Source organism: Camelus ferus, chromosome 7 (genome assembly GCF_009834535.1).
Source record: "Camelus ferus isolate YT-003-E chromosome 7, BCGSAC_Cfer_1.0, whole genome shotgun sequence".
Taxonomy (NCBI): Eukaryota; Metazoa; Chordata; class Mammalia; order Artiodactyla; family Camelidae; genus Camelus; species Camelus ferus.
In genome coordinates this window covers 76,986,371-77,012,068 of record NC_045702.1, presented here as the reverse complement: position 1 = coordinate 77,012,068, position 25,698 = coordinate 76,986,371, and the positions used below count along the sequence as shown (strand labels likewise).

At 42.7% G+C, this 25,698-nt stretch overlaps 1 long non-coding RNA gene across 1 annotated transcript; it reads right to left on the bottom strand.

Annotated features, from left to right (window-relative positions):
- Window positions 1-3,134: 3,134 nt before the first annotated feature.
- Window positions 3,135-25,368, bottom strand: LOC116665041. The gene is made up of 3 exons (XR_004321628.1): window positions 25,228-25,368; window positions 9,550-9,559; window positions 3,135-3,145 (listed from the first exon to the last, which is right to left on the bottom strand). It is a non-coding gene; the product is annotated as an uncharacterized LOC116665041 (long non-coding RNA).
- Between the last annotated feature and the right edge of the window lie 330 nt (window positions 25,369-25,698).

Genomic DNA, 25,698 nt, shown 5'->3' with positions numbered 1-25,698 from the left:
TGCTGGGAGGTGAGGCTGCAGCTGCAGGACCTAGCCGGGGCAGGGTCATAAGGAGGCTTCTATGTCAGACTGATGCGTTTGAACTTGCCTAAGGGAAGAAGCAAGCCACAGAGGCATTTTCAGCAGTGGGATGACGTGATCCCACCAGTGCTCCATAGGGTACCTCTGGTCGTGCAGTGAGGGAGCAGGGGATGGAATGGGGTTGGATACGTGTGGGAGCAGGGAGCTCAGTTGGGAAGTGACTGTTGTGGTCAGTTGGGGGAGAGATGAGAATGACCTGCGGCAGTGGAGTAGGGACAGTTAGGCGGTGATGGAGCCAACATGCTGGTGACTGCTTGTATGGACATGGAAGACAGGGGAGGAGATGGTCAAAATGAATCCCAGATTTCTCCCTCAGGTGACCTGGTGGATGGTTGAGCCATTTGGTGGAGAGAAGAAACAGTTTCCTGGAGAGAGTAGACCAGAATTGGAGGAGGAGAAACCTCTACTTGGAACATGTTTTCTTTTTTTCTGTTTACCTTTGGGACACAGGATCCTTTTATAATATTTTTACCCAAGAAAAGGGGTGTAGTCCTCAAAGGGTCTGAGGGCTCCCACACCCTGCCAAAGGGCATCTGGCCAAGAAGAGTGAGTGGGGCTGAAATGCAATCTATGCTCGCTCCTTTAGTGTCCTTGGCCAGGGCTGCATCTGCCTGCAAGGAGGGGCACCATGCTGGATACTTCCATTTGCTTCTCTAGATCCAGTCCCCCCTTCACCCTCCAGTGTGTGCTGATGGCTGGTCTGTGTGGACTGCATTCCTCACACCCCTGCTTCTGACTGGGTTCTACCAATGGGAGGCTCTGGCTGGAGGTCAGAGAGAGGGGGAGGGGGTCTCTGCTCCCTCCCTGCTGGGTAGCCATCAGGCTGTCTCTCTCCCTTTACTGAGGGTCACGGCTCTCACAGCTACAGTCCCTGTTGGGTTTTGAGTTCAGGATTCTCTCCTCTTGCTCCCCAGGGCTGGGGTGGTAATGACTCCCTACCACTGCTGGCCCCGGGGTGCTGTGCCGTTCCTTTCGGGTCTCCCTACATCCTGCCCGCACCTTTGCAAATGGTGCCTCCCATATACTCTCCTCAGTTATCCGTTTGAGGTTTGTCATCTGTCTTCTCCCAGAACTGGGACAGAGTCAGAATATTTTTCTAATTGACACAGACCAACGTCTTCATTCACTTAACCATGCACCCTTGGTGCTGTGACAGTTGTAGGGACCCCTGTTTCTCACTCTTACAAAGGTGCTGCATTAGCAAGGGGACCCTATTGGTTCTAAAACTCAGGCAGCCTTAATTCATCTGGAAAGTGGTACCAGGCCAGCTTTTCAGTTGGCCCCAAAGTCTGAGTTGGCGTGAAAAGGTCAGGATAGTCGTTGTCGGAGTCTGCTCAGGCTGTAACAAAGGACCAGAGACAGGGTGGCTTACAAGCTATAGGAATTTATTTCTCACAGTTCTGGAGGCTGGAAATCCAGAATCAAGGCACCCGTGTGGTTGGGCTGTGGTTGGGCCCCCTCCCTGGCTCCTAGCTGGCACCTTCTTGCTGTGTCTTCATGCGATGGAAGGGGCCTGGGGTTTCCCCGGGGCCTCTTTTACAAGGAGAGTAATCCCATTCATGAGCGCTCTGCCCTCATGACCTAAGCACAGCTCAAAAGTCCCCATCTCCTGATAATGTCATCTTTGGGGTTTAGGATTTCAACATATAAACTTGGGATGGGGGGCACAAACATGCAGAGAATAGCAGTAGGGAAGAGGGAAATGCTCAGAGGAGACAGCAGACCCTGGGGAAAAGCACTGTGGGTTGTCAGCGTCAGGTAGCAACATCTATCCAGCAAGCCTTCCTCGGCAATTGGAGTGGCCACCTGGGAATCGTTTGGGTGGGGTTAGAATGGCAGATGCCAGCCCCCGCTTGACCAAGATGGACTTCTCTCCTCCTCTGAGTCCCTCCCCTTTCCAACCATCCCCTTTACCCACTCTGTCCAAATAAAACTTTCCCAAATTTTCTATAATTTAGTGCAAGAATCAAGTACACGATATTATCTTCCTTCAACTCTCCAGTTTAACAAGATCCTGTAAAAGCTGTTGGTCTTCCCTGCCCCGTGCTTGAGGGGTAGAGAAATTATATTTAAAAAGTGTCCTTTGAGACCCAATTTTTTGATCCTTCACTCATTTATTCATTCATCAAACAATAATCATGTATCACCTAGGACCAGATTCCTGTATCTGTTCTCAGGTAGAGCCTCACCTGTTCCTAAAGGAAGAGGGATGAAGCGTGCTAGGGGCCACAGCAAGGTGGGCGAACATAAAGCCAGATCAAGTAAAGTGAGATGGGGGTAGGCGAGTAGAGCCCCGAGCTGACACCTCCCCCGACTGCAGCCAGGCAGAGTCCAGAGACTTCAGCCGCCCCTGGGCAGGCTCAGGGTCTCTCTCCACCTTCACATTCCATTTGTGCTCCTACACTGACAGCACCATGTGCACTGAGCGGGCTGTACTGGACGGCTGCGTGTTGTGCGATACTTGACCCAGTTGCGTCTCTGGAAGCTTTAGAGATTGCAAATGTGAAGCAACAGGTCAAAGCGAGGGAACCTGTGGGCTTGTTCCCAGTCCCTTCTGTACTCAGGAACTGGGAGATGACTGGTCTCATCCTCAAAACTGAGAAAGAGGGACCTGTTGGTTCACATTCTTCCTCAGACCCTTTCCTGGCTTTGAAGGTGGGGCACTGTGCTAATTTCGGGTTCCTGAGTTACAGGGCAGTGTGAAAGAGGCTTTGGCATCTCAGGTGCATTGCCTAACTAGCTGGAGTTCTTATTCTAGGAAGTTATACATCTTCTGAGCAGCACATACGAAATTAAGCTTTAAAAAATGCAGCTTGATGTTCTCTAATTTCCTGAGAGCCAGGGGCCAGCAAAGCACCTTACTCAGCCTCAGAGAGCTTTAGCCCTCTGATTTGCTTATGTTTTTTTTCTACAGGTAGCTTCTGACATTTGTACTGAAGTGGTGGGCTCTCCCCTAACCTCCTCCTCCGCCTTCCCCACTGCACCACTGTTGAATGAGAGTTTAGAATTTAGATTAAAATCTACTATCCAAAATCTTCTATTTTTTTGTTTTTACTCTTTCCTTCTATTTTTCTTTTCCTTCTGTACCCCCCCCCCTTTAATTCATTATTTGATCAATTATTTGTTCATTGCTTTGTATCTGGAGTCTGAACTTAAGCTATCCAACTCCTGTCCTACATTAGGATTTAGATTTCAGTCTGGAAATGCCTGGTTGATCTGTGGGGTGGGCCTACCTGAGTCTGTGTATCTGAAGGACAGGAACTTCCTAGGAAAGACTCCACAGGAAGAGAAAGTGGTGGATTGAATTGCAATGGACCAGGATTGGGGTAGGGTTTGGGGTGGCCCTGGTGGGATTTTGGAAGAGGCATGGTGCCTGTCATTGAGTTGTCTTCTGACCCAGCACTCAGGGACTTGTCCCTGAGTCCTGGGTTAGGCTGTTGGAATAACGGGGCAAACACCCCTTCACTCAAACATCCTGAGGTTACAGAAAGCAGTAGCAGCGACATCCCAGGGCCAGACACTGTCAGCATCCTTAGCCTGGGCAGGTGCCACTTTGGCATGGACAGAAGTGGGCACTGGTGTGGAGGGGATGCCTTTAAAGGCCACTCTGAGTGTCAGTAGCAATGGTGTATCAGCCCAGTCAGCACAAGCACGTGAGGAAGAAACTGGCAGTTGCCACGTGTAGTAGCAGGGCTCTCGTGCTCCGTATCTGCAAAATAATAGCTGAAGAATTCCATGCTTTGAGGGATAAACTTGATGTGAGGATGGGTGGTTGGAAGAGCCATGGAGTGCATTTGGGTAAATCCACTGAACGCTGTTTTGTGTCTCTTATTAATTGAGATCCTGTATCACTCCAAGCATCTGAGTTTGGGGGACACGATGGCTACACATTCCTTAAATCCGATTTAGTTCCAAACAGGATGAGCTTTACACAAAAGCCTGGGATATAAAAGGGCCAAACGTTTAAAAAGAAAGTAGAAGAACCATAGTCGAGATATAAAGCCCAGAAGGAAGGGAAGGAGAGAGGTGTTGCACTAGAAAACCTAGTCACACGTAAGTTCCCGCTTGACTTGAAACCACTGTCTCTTGGGGGCTTAATTCCTGAGAATGCAAACTCTGTGCTTAGCCACGATCTGAATAAAGATGAAATTCAGTTTTCAGGCAGAGGTACCTTTTTCCCCAAAATGTATTACTGTGTCCAAACAGGATGGTTCTATAGTTTGTGGTTAGAGAGTGACCTGGAGTCACTGAACTTAGTTTGAATAGATGGTTGGAAAATTCTGATTACCAGTTCTCTGCCCAGTACCACAAACAACCTGAAAATGCAGCCGGCTGAGTGCCAGGCTGTGGGGTCACACAGTGGCCAAGGGAGCTGGAAATGCATCGTATTTATGACTTGCTCCTGTACCTTCCAGGCTCCCTCATCCTCACGATGATATTGGGAGACAGAAGGCCGGTACAATGATCTCCCCGTACAGATGAGGAAACCACGAGGCAGAGAGGGCCGTGACCTACCCAAGGCCACACAGGTGCAGGGCTGGCATTTGAACGTGGCTCTGCAATCTCCATCCGAGCTGCATAGGCCCTGCCGGGCTCTAGGAGGGAATGGTAACTCACCCTGATATTTTTTTCTAGAAGCATTCCAGGAGATTCTGATGCTCATCTAGTTTTGGGAGCCTTACTCCCCTAAACTGTCTGTCTCAGCCTGAGGACTCAATGGGTGAGTCACCTCAGGTTAAACAGAGTTGGTAAATACAGGCATCTAATTGCTAAATGTGATTAGAGGAAAGAAAACGTGTTCCCCAAACAAGGGGTGCACAGCATGATGGCAGATCGGGCGGGCAGCACGGAAACAGTGGTTCTTCTGACTTTATCCCTGTGGGTGTTTTGATGTCCCCAAAGCAAAGCCATTCCTACAGGCAGTACCGAGGGAGAGCCTGGCACTGGGTGGTCCATGTGGGTCCATCCCACTGACAACTGCAGTCAGAATTCAAATGTCCAGAGTGAGCAGAGCAGAACAGGGCCCACACCTTCCTGGAGGGACACACACACGCACACACATGCCATCCTGTCCTCTTCTCTGCATGGGAAGTCCTGGGAAATTGCCAGCTGACCTGCAGTCCCCTTTGGCCCATTAGAAATTCAACACTGCTGTAATTAGACATTTCCAAAAATTTCCAAGGTCCTCAGAGTGTTATAGAAAGTTAGAGCTTAAAGCGTTCCCAAGGTGACAGAACAGAGAGCGAGAAGGGGGACAGGAAACAATAGTGCGGTGTGGGTGACACAGGAGACAGATTTGGGGGCAGAGATTAGCTGATGTATGTGTGAGACTACAGAGACCTGCCTGCGGGAAGAGAAAAAAAGCATCCGCTAAGCACCTAATTGGTGCCTAATTCGGTCTTTTGTGTAGACGGCACCTCATTTCATCCTCAGGTAGCCCTAGAGAGAGGGGTTTGGGTTCTGTTTCACAGATAAGGAAACTAAGGCTTAGATGGGTGACCCAGACAGTAGAAAAGAACCAGGACTCGAAATCCAGTAAATCTCACATAGTAAACAAACTTATGGTCACTAAGGGGAAAGAGCAGGGCAGGGATAAATTAGGAGTTTGGGATTAGCAGATTCAAACTACTATATATAAAACAGATAAACAGCAAGGTCCAACTGTATAGCACAGGGAACTCTATTCAATAACCTATAGTGAAAAAGAATATTAAATAGAATATATATGTATATGTATGACTGAATCACTATGCTGTACACCAGAAACTAACACAACATTGTAAATCAACTACATTTCAGTAAAAAGAAAAAAATCCAGGTCTTTAAGGACATGAAGTCCGGGCCATACACACGCATGTGCACCTATACGTATTTTAGCAAAAGCAACATATACTAAGTTCTAGGCTCTGTCCTAATTGACAGATATTAACTCCTCAAGTACTCACAACAGCCCTAGGACATAAGTGTCATTGTTATTCCTAGTTCTCAGATGAAGAAATTGCAGGAAAGAGGTGAGGCAGCCTGCAGGGGACCCCCACCCCCATGTAGTGGCAGAGCCAGGGGCCCAGTGAAGAGGGCTCTTCTCATAATTGCTCTGTGGTGCCCCCATGGGAAGTGTGTTTACTGAGCACTTACTTTAGGCCAATCCCTGCTGGAACTTTTTTGAGTGCTTTAAATGGATTACCTGGTCCAGTTCGTGTGGTTGGGGAGGGTAGATACCGAAGCCCTGTGAAGACCACGGCTAAATGGTCGGTGTGGGCTCCGGAGTCGGGACCTGCCGCTGACCAGTTTAATGGCCTTGGGTAAATCCTTTAATCTCCCAGTGACTCCTTCCTCATCTGTAAAGTGAGAATCATCACGGTTTCTACTTCAGATCTGGGGTAAAGATTAATGGAGTTGTTATGCATAAAGGGCTTGGCATAGAGTCTGGCAAGTAGAAAGTGCCGGAGTTCTTTTAGAGGCAAGCAGAGAAGCTGTACACATAATGTGCAGGGCCGAGAGGGGTCCTGGGGAAATTCCGCAGCTGGGTCCCACGCATCCAGGTCAGCATCTGCACCGTGATGTGGCCATGACTTCCATCTCCCACAGGGTCCCTACCAGCTGTCCTCAGGCAGGTCAGGCTTCACAGGGTCACTGGCTGGCCACTGCTCTTTTAAGCTAGAGAGGTGAATTGCCTCTAACCTAAGAAATAAGCTAAAAGCAGAAACAAAGAGTAACTAGGAGGCTGCAGGTTGCCAGAGGGAACATGTCCACCCAGGACCAGAGAGCGTATCCTGAAGCAAGGCTCAGACGCCGCCATCCTTGAAACAGAGTCTTGGCTGCCTGGCAATTCAGCAACATTGCAGGGCTGTTTGATGTGGCAGGAATAATGAATGTCTCTGTGGTACCAACATGACTACTCAGCCTCAAGGCCAAGGACAGTGCTGGAGAGGCCCTCCTGGCACCCTGGAGGCAGGAGCCCAGGGGAGTGAGGCCGACAGCAGCCGGCTGATAGAGCACAGCCCCGCACCCACTGCTCCAGCCTCTCTCCAGCCTGGGCCACCTCCTCCGTTTCAGAAACCCAAGGCTCTGGGGATCCACCTGGTGGGGTCAGAATGTATGGGCGGAGCTGGCCCCCAGGAGCTGGGTCCTCGCTGCAGGAAGGATGGCTGCTTAGCTCAGCGTCTGTGCTGAGATGAGGAAGCGCAGGGAGCCGGAGGAGGCGGCTGTGTGAGCTGTTATGACGGCCCCATCCTCGGTGTTCCCCTTTGCCCGGTGCCTCCCACACACGTCCTGAGCTTTTGAACGCATTAACCTCCTTTGCTGACAGGATCTCTTCTCCCTATTTTATAAATGAAGAAACTATGGCCTAGAGACATTGAGTAAATTGTCTAGGATGGCACAGGAAGGAAAAAGTCTGGAAGGGTGTCCAGAGAGGTGGGGAGGGCCAGAGCACGGAGGAGCTTATCCGTTTTATCTTTTCTCACAGAGCAAAGGAACGCTGTTGTAGATGTTAAGCATGGGTAGGGAAATTCAGACTTGCGTTTTGAAGAGTGCTTTGGCTGCTGAGTGGAGAATGAATTAAATGAAGGGAGATGAGTTCTGAGTCTTGTGTGGTGGTCCTGGTGAGAGGAGATGGTAGACTCAGGTGGTGGTGATGGAATCCAAACATATTTGAAAGGCAAGTGTCTGCTTGCATTTAAGGGGACCCTGGCAAATAAATGCATCTCTTGTAATCAAGTTTTCCAGAGAAGAAACATTCAAAAGCCACAAAGTCAAGGCAAAAGAAGAAATCTAAGATTCCCTGCAGGCCAAAGAACAAACCTTGAAGTTCCCCAGGAGTTATCTGAAAGGGATTGGTGCTTTATTTGTAGACTTTTCAGAAATACAATCTAGGTGGTGAGCAACTGAAGACTATTGAGTGGCTAGAAATACTTGGAAAGGAATCAGACTGGGAGTTCTGAGTCTCAGCACCTTCCAGATCATTCCCTGTCCAGTACCCATAGAGCATAGCCACAGGGCCTTGATCGACCACAGAGGCCACATGTCTCATGAAGGATGGTGCCAACTCTTCCCTCGAATCTGAGGGTCTGTGCTTTTAATCCCTTCTATTCCCAGCATTTTACTGTAATCCGTGGCAAAGGAAATAAAAGTGGCAGAAATTGATTTATGGGGAGAGAGTAAGAAAGCTAAATGAAGAGCTTGGCTGAGGGTCCAGTGAGTGAACCTGACAACCACCTGGTGCCAGATGTTGAAGTGTATAAGCAGAGACCTTCTTGGAAAGTGAGGAGAGAGATGCTTAGCAGCCGAGCGAAGCAAGCCTAAGTATGTAGAGATTTTCCTTCGAGAAGCTAGAAGAACAACAGATGGAGAAGTGGGTGTGACCCCAGGCATTTTATAGCTAAAGACTGAGTGTTATAAAAGAGTGACTCCCCGAAGTTTTCACAGAGATAAGTCAGCCTCCAGGACAGGGGCGGGGGCCTCTGGTTGCTCTCTTTGGTTGAATGAATGAGTGCGTTAATGAAAGAATGAATGAAGCCACTAGCCCTCCACTGGAGGCTTAGTTCAGCGTTCTGCATTCCTGCCTCAGGAACATTGCTCAACCTGTTCACTCACCTGGAATGCTGCTCCCGCAGGTCTTCTCATGGCTGAATTCCTGAGTTGGCCTACCAGGAACCCTCAACTGTATCACATGACCTCATTTTCCCTGAAGCATTTATCATTCTTTGAATTTTTCTTTTTTAATTTGCTTGTTTACTCATCTGTTATTGGTCATACATCCCTGAGAGCAGGGACTTTATGTTCAAAACAACATCCCAGGGCCTGTTTATTGAATGAATGCCATTAGTTGATAAATCAGTAGGCTGAAGCTTTGTAAATACTGTGATGCAAAAGTCACCAGTGGGAAGATTCAGGCAAATAGTTCATTCAGTATTTATTGTGTGAACCAACTAGTTAGACCAATTTTGGGGGGTCACTTAATTATCTTCGAATATCTCTGAAGCAAATGCATATTTAGAAAACAAATGTAAGGCACAAAATACTAATATCAGTGAAATAACATGCGCACATAAGTTCACTAACAAAGTAAGCTGTATTAGAACTCTTTCTCAGTAGTATCACTGCAAAAAAATAGCGCTAATGTAAATGTTTAATCAAAAGTGTGAAATAAAGCAACTAATCGTTTGTTACTTCATTTTCAAAAAGATAAATTCTCTTTCTGTTGGGTTTTTTCTAAGTTTCCAAACAACCTCAGCAGCCCGAATAACTTAAATAGATCATTTTTTGAGTGCACAATCATTGCAAGGTGTCAGTGATACAGTTGAGGTTCAGACTCAGCCTCCAAGGAAAGAAAGCTAGATCAGGAGAATTCCAATTAATCACACCCAGGGAATAAACCAAACAACTACTGCATGGGAACGAGATTAAGCCCCAGAATGTCCAGACCCTTCTCCCTTCCCCACTCATGAGCTGGTTCACACCCCAGACATAGGACGCTCTAGAGATTTCATGCCACAGATTCTCAGGGCCACTGTGAACTTGACCTCCTCCAAAGTGTCCTCAGGAGAGGCCGAAGTGCATGTGGTACATATGAAATGCTGTTTGGTCAAGGTGCTGAGGGGACTGGCAGATACTTTGTGTTGGTCAGGTTGTGACTCAGCTAAGAAAGATCCATTGGGGAGACCCTGGCAAAACTGAATAGCTCAGCAACCCCCCACCCCTCCATCTTTGCAACTGCGTACAGGCCTCTGAGCTGTTATCCATGAGCACACCTGGTTAAGAATACCTGAATGGAATTTCAATCTGCTAATCTCTGTTTTCTAAATTTCTCCTTACCAATTGCTCTTACCTGGAGTCTAGTCAGGATAAAACTGAAAATCAGAGACACAGGTTTGTGGCTCTTCCAATGTTTCATTGCTTTTTTCTTCCTCCTGTCACTTTTTGGACTGGAAGAAAAAAAGTAGGAGATGGGGAGGTGAGTTTACATCTTGCTGCCTGGTGCTGGGCAGAAAAAACGGAGTTTCCTGCGTGTGGGAGAAAGTTTAGAAAACTCTGGGGTCTTTAAAGGAGAGAGCAACGTGCCTGCTCTTCATGCCACTTTGGAGCAGGGGTTAACCTAGTGAGCTGACCCATCTTTGGGTGCCTATTCCAAGTTTACACAGGTTTTTCCAGTTGCAAGCAATATTCCTTTTTCAAGACGGAGATTTTGTGATTCACTTTTGTGGAAAACTGTTATTTTGTTTTATAGAAAGATCACCTAAAAGCATCTTTAAGGTGCACAAAAGTTAGAGAAAAAAAAAAGACACACACTCCTCTGCCCAATTGCATGAAAATTGTGAAATGTTCTAGTTTGGGGATGAATTTTGTTGCATGCTTTTGGTTTGGAGTTGTTGTTATTGTGGTTTAGGTGATGGTAGGGTTGGAAAAGGAACAAGAAAAATGCTCCCAGGGTGAAATGAATGGAAACAGGGCTGTGTCTGCTGTGTGGCTTGGTTCTGTGCAGGGCGGCGTTTGTAGGTGGCTCATTTTAGTTGGCCTGTTGAAAATGAGGAGAAAGCAGAAAAGCTGAAAGGGATGATTTTGTGAGGACTCTGGAGATGAGTATGGGCCATTGGTGCTTCAGAATGATCGGAAAAGAACTGAACAGGGTGTGAAGATAGAGCATCCAGAGAGATAGTGGAACATGTTAAGGTGGTTCCCAGTGAGGTAAGTCTGGGGAAAAGAGTTCAGACAAAAGGAGTAAATGTGCATATTTCCGTAGGAAAGAAGAAGCTGCAGACCCTTGTAGTCAGCTGCCTGCTGGTGTCTCCACACAGACGCCCTAGAAGCCTGCCACCCACAGGGCCACCCAAACCTCTTACCTGTGCACAGGTGTTAACTCCTTGACCCTTTCTCCTCTCACCTAAGCCACCACCAGGTCCTGATCATTCTTCCACTGGCGTTTTTTCAAGAACCCATTCTTTTTCATCCCACTGACGCTTTTGAATGTCTCCTTTTGGGACCTCTATAATCTCTGGTAGGAATTTAACTGACAACTCCTACTTGATTTCCCTCCACCTCCAGTTTTCTTCTGCTCCAATCCATTCTCTATATTTCAGACAGAATCATCTTTTTTAAAAATCTGATCAATAGTAGAAGGAAATTCTTCAGAGAAGGAATATGTTATGTTTTCAGAAAAACCTCAAATAATGAGAAAACATGGCCAGAACATATCTAAATTCTTAAGTTGATGGATGCACCATTATCCTTAATTATTGAGTTACAATTAATGCTCTACTCTCCAACACACCAAATCAATATTATAAAGATGGTTTCAGGGCGTAATTTTTAATCTCCTTGTGTTTTTTCTGCCAGCCGGTAAAGGTTACTGCCTTCTTTTCTTCCATCTTAACCTGTTCAGTAACACTGATATACATTACTAAGATCAGTCCTTGAAAATCTTTGAACATATGGCATACGGCACACATTAATCTAAACACACTTCATAGACTTGATTGCAGTTCCTGCTGGCCAGGCTTTAATAAAACTGTCATGGAGGCTGCTGCTATCCGAACGAAGGGTGTCTGTCTGTGTGGAATTAAGCATCTTTTTGATCTTTCTAGTCTTCATTGGTAATATGGAGCCAGCCGGCCTATTCTTTTGCCATAAAATCGTCTTAAAAGACCCTTGCCTTATTCGCCACCTGAGATTACATTGTCTTGTTTCAATCCACCTTATACTTTTTTTCTCCTGATTTTCTGATTACTTGACTCATCTATTTATAACTCCTCAGACTAGATACATCGACCCCATGTTGACTTGGCTTTTCTCTTCATCCCACCTCCTCCCATGCACCCTCTTTGCATTTGCCTGCTTCTGGCCGCCCAGATAAATTAGCTGCCTGCTCCAGTCCAGTCCAGTGGCTGGTCCGAGCACAGAGTGAAGCCCACATCCCTGTGTCACCCTCGCCTCTCACAGCCAAGATCCAGGATTATATCTAAGATCGTTTTCTGCACTAAAATTCTTTAATGTTATTATCTATAAGAAGTTATGTGAATATAACTCTATCGTTTTGACCCCTGACTTCAAAGTTCTTGAAGAAGCTCCTAATATCTTCAATAAATATTTGTCGGGTATCTAACCATGCCTTGCATCTTGGTCTGACGGCTCTCCCAGCCTCCCCTGGCTTCTTCCTTCTTTCCTTGCACGTAAGCATTTTCCCTAATAAAATCTTTGTGTGTTTAATCTCACTGTAGCATCTATTTCTTAGAGGACCAGGACTAACTGGTTTTGAAATGTAATACCTCATTTCTATTCTTTTTCTTTTTTTTTTTTTTTTTCCCAATTTGTCTATCTAAAGCCAGGGGTGATTTTTTTTCTTTCATTTTTATTGAGGTATAACACACCTGCAATAAAGTTCGCCCTTCGTAAGTGTAAAGTTTGATGACTCTGGCAAACGTATGCAGCCTTGTAACCACCACCGCTCTAATCCACACACACAGCATTTCCATTGACCCAGAAAGTTCTCTCACAGATTCCCATCCCCAACCCACAGCTCCAAGCAACCTCTGCTCTGCTTTCTGTCAGTATAATTTTGTCTATCCTAGAACTTCATATAAATGGAATCATACCATAATGTCCTTTTGTGTGTGACTTCTTTCACTCAGCATAATGTATTTTAGATTCATCATATTGTTGTGTGTATTGGTATTTCATTCCTTTTTATTGCTGAGTACTGTTTCATTGTATCACTTTTTTTTTTTTTTTAACCCACTTACCAGTTGTTTCCAGTTTAGGGCTGCAATGAATAATACTGCTATAAACATTTGCATACAAGTTTTTATGTGAATACATATTTCTGCTCCACTTGGATACATATCTATGAGAATGCTAGATCATATCATAATTATATTAACTTCTTAAGTTAACCACACCGTTGTCCAAAGGGACTATACTATTTTACATTCTCATAAGCAGTCTGTGAAAATTACAGTTGCTTCACATCCTCACTGATACTCGATATTTTAGTCTTTTAAAATAGTAACTATTCTAGAGGTTATCTCATAATATCTCATTATGGTTTTAATTTACAATTCCTTCATCGCTAGTGATGATGAGGCTCTTTTAGCGTAATTGTTGTCAATTTGCATATCTTTTTGTGAATGTCTGTCCGAATCTTGTACCCTTTTTTTGGTTAGAGTTTTTTTTTAATAGATTCCAGATATAAGCCCTTGTCAGATATATGTTGTACAAACATTTTTTCCCTGTCTGTGGCTTGTTTTTATATTTTCTTAACCCTGTCTTTTGGAAAGCAGAGGCTTTTCATTTTAATAAAATTCATTTTATTAATTTTCTTTCATATTTGTACCTTTTGTGTTTTGTTTAAGAGCTTTTGCCTAAATCCATGTCACAAAGATTTTCACCTACGTTTTCTTTTCTCAGCTTAATTGGCTTACCTCTTACATTTAGGTCTGTGATCTACTTTGACTGAATTTTTATGCATAGTAAGGGTTAAAGGACAAGATTCTTTTTTCCCCCATGCAGATATCCAGTTGTCACTGAATTATTTTGGCATCTTTGTTGAAAATCAAATGATCGTACAAATGTGAGTCTTTCTGGCTTTTCTATCATGTTCCGTTGATCTCTATGTTTACCTTTACACCAATACCACACTGTCCAGATTACTGTAGCTTTACCATAACTCTTGAATCCTGGTAGTATTAATTCTATCTTCTTCTTCAAAATTATTTTGGCTAATCTACGTTCTTTGCCTTTGCAAATAAATTTTTAGCATCTGTTTGTCAATTTATTCTCTTTATTTGCTTATATTTTTATTCAGATTACATGAAATCTATAGATCGATTTGGGGAAAATTATCTTAATATCAAGTCTTCCAAACCATGAACACGATACATCTCTCCATTTATTTGTCTTCCTTGATTACCCTTTGCAATGTTTTATAATTTTCAGTGTCCATACCTCACACATCTTTTGATAATGTTATTCCTAAGTAATTTTTTTGGATGCTATTGTAAATGGAATTTTGAAAACTCATTTTTTAATTGTTCATTGTTAATATATAGAAGTATAGTTGATTCCTATATATTTACCTTGAATTTACTGATTAGTTCTAGGAGCTTTTTAATAGATTCCTTGGAATTTTTGACATACATTATCATGTTTCCTGCAAACAGAAACTTTCATTTTTTTCTCTCTGATCTTTACTTATTTCTTTTTCTTGCTGCAATGACTAGTACCTCCAATACATTGTTGAATAGAAGTGGTGAGAATGGACATACGTGCTTCACTACTGATTTTAAGTAGAAGGCCATGAGACATTCAATGCTGTGTATGAATTTAGCTGTAAGTGTTTTGGTTTTGTTTTTCTAGCTACCCTTAATCAGGTTGAGAAAATTTTCTTTTATTTCAAGATAGATGACAACTGTTTTCATAAATGAGTATATTAAGACTTCTTTTATTACCCAGCATATGTTCTATTTTGGTAAGCGTACTATGTGAACTTGAGAAATGTATATTTTCCATTGTTTTGTGTACCACTCAATAAATATCAGTTACGTCAAGGTGGTTAATAGTATTGGTCAGATATTTGTTACGAGAGGAGTATAAGGTCTGCAGCTATGATTATGAAATATATCTAAGCCTTTTAATTTTATCACTTTGTTTCATTTTTTTTGAAGCTCTTGTCTTAGAAATACACACACTTGATTGTTTTTTCTTCCTATTGATCTGACATTTTCATGTAACGAAATATTCCTCTTCTATCTGGTAATCTTGTTGTTTTTTTTTTTTTTTAACATTTTTTATTGGGTTATAGTCATTTTACAATGTGTCAAATTCCAGTGTAGAGCACAATTTTTCAGTTATACATGAACATACATATATTCATTGTCACATTTTTTTTCGCTGTCTATCTGGTACTTATAATATAGAAACCTACTCTGATATTAGTATAACCAAGTCCCTTTTTATGCCTACTGTGCATGGTTTCTCTTTTCCCATTCATTTAGTTTCAGCCTGTCTGGGTCTTTATATTTAAAGTGTATCTCTTATAGATAGCAAATGCATTTTTATCCATTATGATAATTTCTACCTTATAACTGGAGATTTTAAATTATCATTTAACATAATTACTGATATGGTTGAGTTTGGATCTTTTGTTTTACTATTTGTTTTCTCTTCATTTCCTCTGTTTTCTATTCTTCTGTTCTTGCTTTTCTGTCTTTTTTGGATTATTAGAATAATTTTAGAATTCCATTTTAATATTCCTATGGCTTTTTACCATACTTCTCTACATTATGCATATTTAATGATTGCTCTAGAAATTACAATATACATTTTTGATCTTTTAGTTTTTCAGTCTACTAATAGTTAATATTCAACCACTGCGTGTAATAAATATACAAATCTTACAATCATAAAGGTCCATCTAGTCCCACCCCAGTTCCTTATGCTATAGCTATCATATGCATTACATCTACATACTTTAAACTCTGCAACTTTTTTTGTTTTAAACAGTTACATGTACAGAAAAAAAAACTGAAGGAAGTAATACCAAATAGTTTAGCATTTATCCAGATAGGTACTCTTTCTGATACTCTTCATTCTTTTCTTAGGATCTGAGATTTTATATGACATCATTTTCCTCCAGCCTGAAGTACTTTCTTTAGCATTTCTTCTAATGCAGGTCTACTTGCAACAAGAGTCTCATGTTTTTGTTTTATGTGAACATTTCTTTACTACACTTCCACTATTAGACTATTTTCACTGAATGTAGAATTCTGGGTTTTCAAGGCTTTTTTTTTTTTTTCCTTGTAATTGCTTCGTTTTTATTCCCCCCACCCAGGCCTTTAAATATATTTTACTTTCTTCTGGTCTTGGTAATTTATCCTGAATATCAGCTTTGAAATACTCTCAACTACATGATTTCTTCTATAAAAACTAGTTGTTTTTCTCTCCTTTTACAGGAAAACTAATTGACTTGACCAACTTTCTCTTCCCAAAGAATTGGCAGAGATGGGACGAGAATTTTTTAGTTCTTTTCCCTTGACAGCTCTGGTCAAGAAAGGGTTATTTAGAAATAAGAGACTTATTAAACCCAAATGTCTACAACTTGACCTTGAATTAATAATCTCTGCCCCCTGGGAAAAAGACAGAAAGAACATCCTTTTCTAGCTTCAGGATGTATGTTCCCTGAATGACTCTTTTGGAACTGAGATGAGAGAGGAGTGGTTGCTTTGATGGCAGGCTTTTATTCCCAGGTGTATGGGAAAGCTGGTATTGTGCATGGCAGACCTGGGGCTGGAATTAAGCCTCTAATTATATCAAGAATAAAACTTCAAGGGGCTAAGCTCTCTTTCTAGAAGCTCTCTCGACTCTATGCCCAGATGAAAAGGAAAAGAGGTAGCAAACCCACAGGTCTAAGTGGTATGTGTAAACAAGAGGAGATTAACTTCTGAAAAAAACAAGACAAATAAAATGAAGGAAACAAAACAGACTGTGGTTCTGCCCTTTTAAACTTGTCCCTCCCCATGTCCTGAAAAAACAGTGTTTAGGGTTCAACTATATTTGTCTTTGGTCTTCTCTAATAGGTTTTGGAAAGGAATGTGTCCTGTTCCAACACGCAAAGGTGCTTTGGGCTATTAAGTGTCTGAAAAATTATACTGCAAAGTTCCTCTTAGGGTGTAATGCAGCTTGAAAAGCCCCCTAGTCTGGTTCAGACTACAGGCTTTGGAGCCTGGGTTATGTACTGTGACTCTGGGCTGAACTGGAGTATGAATGTCATGTCGGATTGTTAAAAAGCAGAAAGTGACTTACATTAATCTATATATAAGTAACATGTAATAAATTCTCTGGAAACCATCTAAGTTGATTGCAGATAAGGAGGTAGCTTTAAATGTTAAATACAAGGTTGGGGCTAAGAAGATAGCCAGAGGAAAATTCTCTGTGATACTAAACAAAGACCAGGTTTCAAAACAAGAGAGCTCAGAGAAGATAGGGTGTGCCCTTCAGCATATAGAATAGGTAGAAACCCTCTTTCTACCCCCGTATTCCAGCCCAGTTGACGTCAGACAGTGCAGGCTTATAGCTATCACATAGTTATCATGCCACAATTAAACCCAAGTGACTGGACCGAGGTCTCTAGAGAGCCATCCCAAGGCACAGCCTACTGGGTTTTCAATCTGACGATCCCTGAGGAGTTGCCATGTTTCTGAGAACCCTGACCTCTACTGAAAAGTCCTACAGTATGTAGATGGTATGGTTCACTTCCATTCCCGATGCTAAGTGGACCCCTAAGTGAGTGAAATCTGTGGTTAACTGTACCTATCCTACCCCTTTACTTTCGTTGTCAAGTTTAAAAGGATGATGTTAAAAGGAAAAGGCACTAAAGTCACTACTTGGAAAAGCCAAATCCCTTTGCCTTCATCCTTTGTTTGCTTCTATCCAGCCTTGGAGTAAAATTGTCTGCTACCCAGGCAATTTAATAGAGGTGATTAGGATTTAGGATTCAAGTCTGATGCAGAATTCCAGTTGTAGCCACCTTTTATCATCCCATCTCTATTATTAAGAGTTTTATTTTTTATTTCACTTTCTTATCTGAGGTCCACCAGCTTTTCCCAGCACATACACTCGCAACTGTCAAACCAGGGGTCTCTTGGTGTATGAGCCTCTGGCTATTATAATTTAGGTGCTAATGATCCCTTAAGATTGAGAGGTAATAAAAAATTAAAATTAGAAAACATAGAAGCAAAAAAACAGTTTTTATCATCATGGGTTTCCTTTTTTTAATTTTCAATTGAGATATAATTGTTAGATAACACTGTGTTAGTTTTAGATGTACAGCGTAATGATTTGATATATGTATATACTGAGAACTGATAACCACAATAACTTCAGTTAACATTCATCACCACACACAGTTGGAAATTTCTTTTTCTTGTGATGTAGTAGATCTTAAGATCTACTTAAGATTCACTCTCTTAGTAACATTCAAACATACCATACAGTATTGTTAACTACAGTCACCATTACATTAAATCTCCAGGACTTTTTTTATCTTAAATGGATTTCTTATTCTAATAGAAAAGCCAAAGTCATATTCATTCAATCATTCATATTCTCTCCCTCTCTCTCTCTCTCTCTCCCTCCCTCCTTCCTTCCCTCCCCCTACCTTTCCCTTCCTCCCCTCTCCTTCCCTCCCTTACCCTTCCTTTCCCTTCCTCTTCCTTCTTCAACTCTGTCTGATTTAATCTTAGACGACTGCATTCTGATTCCTAACCTAAGACACTGGGAGGTTGGAGTAGTTACCAAGTATTTTTTGCACCGAGCTTCAAGGACCTTTGGTAGCCATTAGGCCCTGACCTATCCTCGTCCCAGGCACCTGAAAGTAGACCTCCCTCCTCTCTAACCAAGTTCTACTCTCCTGTGAAATTCAGCCCTTCAACAGTTGTCCTAAGCTATATGCCAAACCTTTGAAACAGAAATTTAGCTCATTTCAGAGTTCATTATTGTTAATACTTAAAATTAACTTTTCAAATTACTGACTTATTTTGCATTATTTATTGCTTTGTTTTATGCAATCCATGTAAAATTCACAAAGTACGAAAGAGCTTACAGTCAAAAGTAGGTCTCCTTTCCAGACCCACCTCCTAGCCACTGGGTTTTCCTCCCCAGAGTCAAAAACTCTCATCAACTTACTGAATTTCCTTTTGGAGATATTCTGTGCATATAAAAGTATATGATATATGCATACAGGTATACATGTGTATTCTTTACATTGATTTTTAACTACACAAGCAATACATGAACACTGTTTTCTTGTACAAATTACAAGGCAGGCTAGGCTTAGGTCCCTTTTGACCATCTCTCCAATCTCAGTCTCTTCCCAAATGTAGCCACTGTGAGTAATCTAACATCCTGTAATATAAATACTTCCAAAATGTTTCTTTGCACTTACTACAAATATAGCATTGTGAATGTAGCATTAGTGCTTTTTTTTTGTTTAAGTAAAAGACATACTGCAAGAATCATTCTGTGGATTGCTTTGGGTCACATCTTTAAAGCACCCCTGACTCTGATGATAGAAGCCTCTTCTCTATTGCCCGTAGTTTTTCTAAAAGCCAGAAGATGCCCTTCTTTCCTCTTGATGCCAGGACTGACCTCCCATGGGTCCACCCACAAATTCTTGTATCTTCTGGGAGTGAGCCCTGGGAGCTGAGATGAGAAAGAGAGGGTCTGAATTCAATGAAGGACAGAGTTCAGATTGACAACATGCATCTCGTGTTCTCTCTGATGGCTCGTCTTGTAGTTTTTCCCTGGGAAGCAGTGACCTTACAGAGTCCTTTAATCATGGAATAAGACTTGACATAGACACTAACATTGTCCTCTCACCTGGTCATTAGCTAGAGAGTTCAAAACCAGGAAAAAGTATCATGCAGGGAAGAAAAAGGGCGGGGTCACAATCCCACCTGCTGTGATAGGAGCTCTTGACATACCAGAGAGGACGGGCAAAACCTGACACGTTTACATGATCAGATTCTGTGCAGCATCAGTTAGTTGTCAGTAACATCATGTCACTTTGACAGCCTACTTCACACTGATGATCACACGGTCTTCTGGAGGGAAGATTCTACTTCTGAGTAATAATCAAAGCTTTGCCACAGATTCACATGACCATAAGATGACTTATACATTTTACCCTTTAAGTATCTGGTATTAAAAAGCCACCTACTGCATTGTGAGGCAGCCTAATTGGCTCAATTCTTTTGTTATTGAAATCTTGGATCCTATTCTGACCTCAATGCCACACTGAATAAACTTAATCCCTCTTACTAATGATCAGAGCCCATGTTTCACACGCACACAAAATCTAGTTAATCTGAGAAAAACTGTACTTATGTAGAATATGACCAGGCCTCCAAAAGAGCTTATTTTTATCTGAGTACTGGCCAAAAGAATTTAAAGGGGCAGCTTTCTTTTCATCATTAACAAATTTCTTAACAATGTGGTCATTTTTGCTTATTATAAAGTTCTCCATTTGAAATGAGATTATTGAAATAAATCTCCTTTTTCCTTTTGTTACAATTTCTGTGGAAACAAAGGTCAAAGTTCTCCTTGGGTTATATGATTGTTAGCCAAAGTAGGAATTCAAGAAACGGCCAGTCACGGCCAAGCCATTTCTTCCCTGTGACATTTAATGTCATCACTACTTATTCTCATTTCACTTATTTTAATCCTATCAGATTTGTGCTTGATGAACCAGAGTTTTGAAATATTATCTCAGATTCTTTTCACAATGTAGCCATCAGTATAGTCAGAAAGGTGGCATATCTCATGCTTTTGCTTAATATATAAAATGCTTATGTTTGCCTTCCCTAAAATAGACTTGCCACAGTCTGTAATTTATCGTATATGCTGAAGAACATATTTTTCCAAACAAGCCAAAATACTGGGTTCTACCCTTACAACGAAGTGCACATTTCCCTTTAAGAGGCAAAGTCTTCAATCAAAAATTTGAATAAAATGGTGCTTTATGAAAGAATGTCATCTGGTTAACATTAGTGTGCTAAATATTCATTTACGATGATTCTTTGGTCCTTGTCCCAAGCCATTTTTCTTGATTGTTAGTTGGGTGAACCTTGGCTTATTCCGAGATGTTTTGTCACCTGCGGCTTATTTCTCTCAGCTATACAAACATCTAATAGCCTACCTGCCCTCAGCCAGGCTGTCTTGCCTTGTTGCCAACTTGAAGACAGTTTCAGGCTTGTTAACATACTTCTGGGGAAGGGTTGGGCAAGAATTGTTTCTTTCATTCTATTGTGTTTTAGAATAAACTTTGTCCTTTCCTCTCTCCTGGGTAGCTTACCCTAAAGTCCGCTCGAGATCCAGAGGACTTCAGAGGGAGGCATGGAGGGACCCCTGAGCCTGACTGAGTTTGTGTCTTTTCTTCAAGGCTGTCAAGAGACTGGTCCTAGGCTTTCAGTCTACCTCTTCCCTTCTCCTGACACTCACTTGAGATTTATGATAGGTATTCATGAGGGCTTTTCACAAAAGGTAGGGGTACTTCTTCTCATATGGTCGTGCCTCACTCTTTCCCATGTTGCTGCTTCTTCCTCTGCATTCTCCATCCGTGGTGCCTTGCACAGGGGGGGGGCACCAGAAGGCCCCTCCCTCACTTGGTATCCCCTAAGCACCACCCCAGGCGAGTCCTTCCCTCAAAGATGAGAGGGAAGCAGTGCTGGATTGGCTTAGTAGGTATAGCAGGGTCAAAATGTATGCACTACAATTCAGATGCAAAAAATAATGTACTTTATTTTCTCTAATGGATCTAGAAGTCTGCAGACTCCTAGTAGCCAGTCAACACATGTGAGTTCACAGAACGTGTGTACCTCATCTTGCTCTGGAGCCCCCTTCCCAGCGCTGGAGGCAGTGGTTGTGGGGTGATTAAAGCTCGCCCATTCAGGATAGCTCAGTTTTTCCTGTATTTGAGTCTATTTCAGGTCATTGTCATCTCATCTGGATGATCGCTCTGTCTTTCAGGGCTTCTGCCTTCTCCCCAGATGGCATGGGGCACAGAAGGAGCTTATGGGCATTCGAGGTGACGGGGTGAAGGTCTGCTGCTTCTGTCTCTTTTTTTTTTTTTTTTTTTTTGGTCCTTCTGTGGACCAGTGAGAACTCATTGAAATGCTGCTCATCTCTCCTAGTATATGGACATCAGTCTCTGTCCTCCCTGCACCCTCTGCTGAAGTTTCAGCAGCTGGTCCAATTTTTGGTTTACTGTTTTGGCATTAGCAGTAAATAGTGATTGCTCTTCAGGAACGCAGCTCTCCTCCTACTGACTGGGCACCCCGCATCTGCTCATTTTTAGAAATTTTCTGTCTTTGGTTATTTTTATTGGGCTAAGAACACTTCATGTGGGATCTACCCTCTTAAAATGTTTAGTGTACAATACAGTAATGTTAAATGTAGGCCCAGTGCTGTACGGAAGGTCTCTAGACCTTAATCCTCCTGCATAACTGAAGCTTTATACCTACTGAACAGCAGCTCTCCATTCCCACCTCCTCCCACCCAGCCCCTGGAAATGACAATTCTACTCTCTGCTTCTTTGTATTTGACTCTTTTATACACCTCATATTAGTGATACCATGCAGTACTTGTCCTTCCATGACTGGTTTATTTCACCCAACATAGTGTCCTCAAGGCTCATAGTGTTGTCACATAGGGCAGGATTTCCTTATATTTTAATCCTGAATAATATTCCATTATATGCATATACCATTTTTTTAATCCACGTGTTGGTGGCCATTTAGGTTGTTTCTCCATTTTGGCTATTGAGAATAATGCTGCAGTGAACATGGGAGTGTACCTATCTCTTCAACATCCTCATTTCAGTTCTTTTGAATAGATAATGTAGAATGGCATTGAGAACACTGATATGCACGTGTAAAAGTATAATTGGACCCTTATCCAAAAATTAACTCAAAATGGATTAAAGAAAGACTTAAATGTAAAACCTGAAACTGTAAAACTCCTGGAAGAAAACATAAGGGAGAAGCTTCATGACACTGGTCTTGGTGATTCTTAGATATGACACCGAAAGCAGAGGCACAAAGGCAAAAATAGACAAGTGGGACTACATCAAATTTAAAAACTACTGCACAGCAAAGGAAACAACAGAGTGAAAAGGCAACCTATGGAATGGAATAAAATATTTGCAAACGCATCAGCTCTTAGAGACCCTACTAACCTCCAAGGCTCTCCACCTGTAAGATCCCCTCAGTACTTGCTACATTCCTCACAAGCTCACACAGGAACCTCACTGTCTTTTCCATCCTACCCACTGGCCCATCTATCTAGTGCAGACACTTTTCTCCACCAGTGGTCTTCTCCCACGACTGTCTCATGTCGGATATAGCAGGGGTGAATTAGTTCCCTAGGGCTTCCGTGACAAATCACTACAAACTGTGTGGCTTAAAATAGAAATTATTCTTTCACCACTTTAGAAGACAGAAGTCCTAAATCAAGGTGTTGGCAAGGTTGGTTCCTTCTGGAGGTTCTAAGACAGAATCTGTTCCACGTCACTCTCCTAGCTTCTGGTGGTTGCCAGGAACCCATGGCATTCTTTGGCTTGTATATGTACCTGCCTCCATCATCACTTGGTGTTCTCAATGTGTCTCTCTGTGTCCAAATATCTCCTCTTCTAAGGACGTCAGTCATTGGATTAGGGCCTGCCCTAATTCAGTATGAACTCATTTTGACTTGATGGTATCTGCACAGACCCTATTTCCAGATAAGATCACATTCACAGAATCCAGGGGTTAGGACATCAAGCTATTTTTCTGGAGGACAGAATTGGAGCACAAGCCCAGATGTTCTTGGACTTCCCCTCAACTAGCCTGAGGTTTGTACTTGGGTTTCTGTCATCTGGCACCACCTATCTCTAGGGGATGAGGGTGCAAAATTCCTTCTACCTTAGTCTCATCCCCCAGAACATCTCCGTTAATTCCTTGGCTCCTCTTCATGATGGATCTCCTTCATGTCTGGTAGAAACTGCTCCTGCATCATGTCCCCTTTACACAGACACTCACTGTGAAGTTCAATGCTCAAAACTCCCAGCTTTGTTCTTGGTTTGTCAACACTAAAGGCTTGTCAGAGAGATTTTTCCAGTGTCCTTTTCTGGGGCTCAGCCATGGCCTCCCATCCCTGGAGCCACCTGGTACTCGACATCATGGAAATTCTTCAAATGCTCTGATGGCGTGGCCACCCCTGCTGACTCCTAAATACTTTTTCTTTCTCTTTTTAAAGATCAGTACACCTGGGTTTTCTCAGTGTAGATAGTCTTGCCAGACTTTTGAACCAGAAACTTAAGGGGTGGAGAAGTTTTGAACAAGCAGACTCAGCAGATCACAGACCCCATGGAAGCGGGGAAATTCCTGGTATATATTCCTCTCTCCAGAAGCAGGAGAGTTTGGAGATGAGATTAGCAGGTTCTGCATGCCCAGGATGCCCAGCAGGAAAGTGCTACCTGATTGGTTGTCTGTGTACACCTTCAAGTACGAGAAACCCATCTGTCATGCTCCCTCTTCAAAGTCGTTCCAATTCCACTGAACTCTAGCCTGTACAGGGTGGCTCACAGTTGCCTGGTGGAGGTCGTGAGTACTTTATCTCTGGCTTAAATGCCTTCAGAAAATAATACTGGTTTTGTCTAAGACTCAGTTTCCTTTTACATAAAATGGGATGGTACTGTCCTCCTTGATTGTTGTAATTACTAAACAAAATATATACAAAGCAACTAATTTAGTGCCTAGTACTTAGGGGATACTTAAGAAGTAGTAACACCTTTATCATTAGTCTATTCTGCTTATCGTTCTTCTCTCTAGAGCACACTGCTTGTCTGAAATTATCCCTGCTTTAAATACTCCCTACCCCCAAAAGAAAAATAAGAAAGAAAAAAAGAGTATTATGCTCTTTGGCGTTCCTCTTGTCCACTTGCCTACAGGAGGGAACTTCTCCTAAGACTCAGAGGTTTTCCTGGGCATTTCAGACCTCAGGTCAGAACTGATTCTATAATTGGTCAGCCTGGCTGTACGAAATCCTAACCACAGAGATTTATGACATGCATGCCCTTCTACCATGTTGCACAATAATTATGCATAGCGCAAAATCTGGCTCAGTGTTTTTGGAAGTGTCATTGATCACTGGATTAGTCTCAGTTCACATGTGCTCATTCTTCACCTCTTGTTGCTTGCAGTGTCTTGGAAAAAAGGAAATGTCAGTCAATCATTGCACTGAGTTATCTGACCCATTCCTCTCCTACTCGTAGATGCCTGCTCTTCACCGAGATCTAGCCAGCTCAGTCCAGACTCTTTCTTACTGTAGAAAAGGGTAAGGGGCTAGCATCTCATCGGGTCAAAAGGACGTGAGGATTTCATTAGAATGGAATAGTAAAATTCAGCTGGGAGGGGCTCCAGAGCAGCAATTTGTTTTCATTTTGATTTCCCACCACAGACAAATGAGCCCTTCCAGAGGAACATTAGGATCTTGTCTTAGACACTGGTACCACCCTGCACCCTGTTGCCCAAGTCAAAGGCAAACCTAGGAACTGCACATGACTTTCCTCTTTCTTTTGTATGCTGAATCCAATGTATCAGTAGTTTCTACCAGCTGTACCTTCAAAATATATCCCAAATCTAAATGACTCCTCCCATCTCCACCATCGCCTCTCACCGACACCACAATGCTACCTGGCATCCCAACCCCTGCCTGGTCTTCCCACAGTCAATCTTCCACCCAGCTTCAGAGCAGTCTTTAACTGTGTATCAAATGATTTAATTTCCGCATTCAAAACCTTCTATAGTTTCCCATTGCGCTTATAATCAAAATCAAAATCCTCATCTTAGCCCACAAAGCCCTGCATTGTTACCTCTGCAAAATTTTCTATCACTCGCTGCTTCCTTATCTCTCCCCTTCAGGTGGCTCTGGCCTTCTCACCATCCTTCCCATCTCCCCAAATGGTCCCTGTCTCGGTTGCTATGCCTTCTGTCTGGAACATTCTCCCCTCCTTCCCTTCATTCAGATGTGACCAGCTCCTTACCTCCATCATCCTCTACTCCATTAGCTGGGTTTATTTTTCTTTATAGT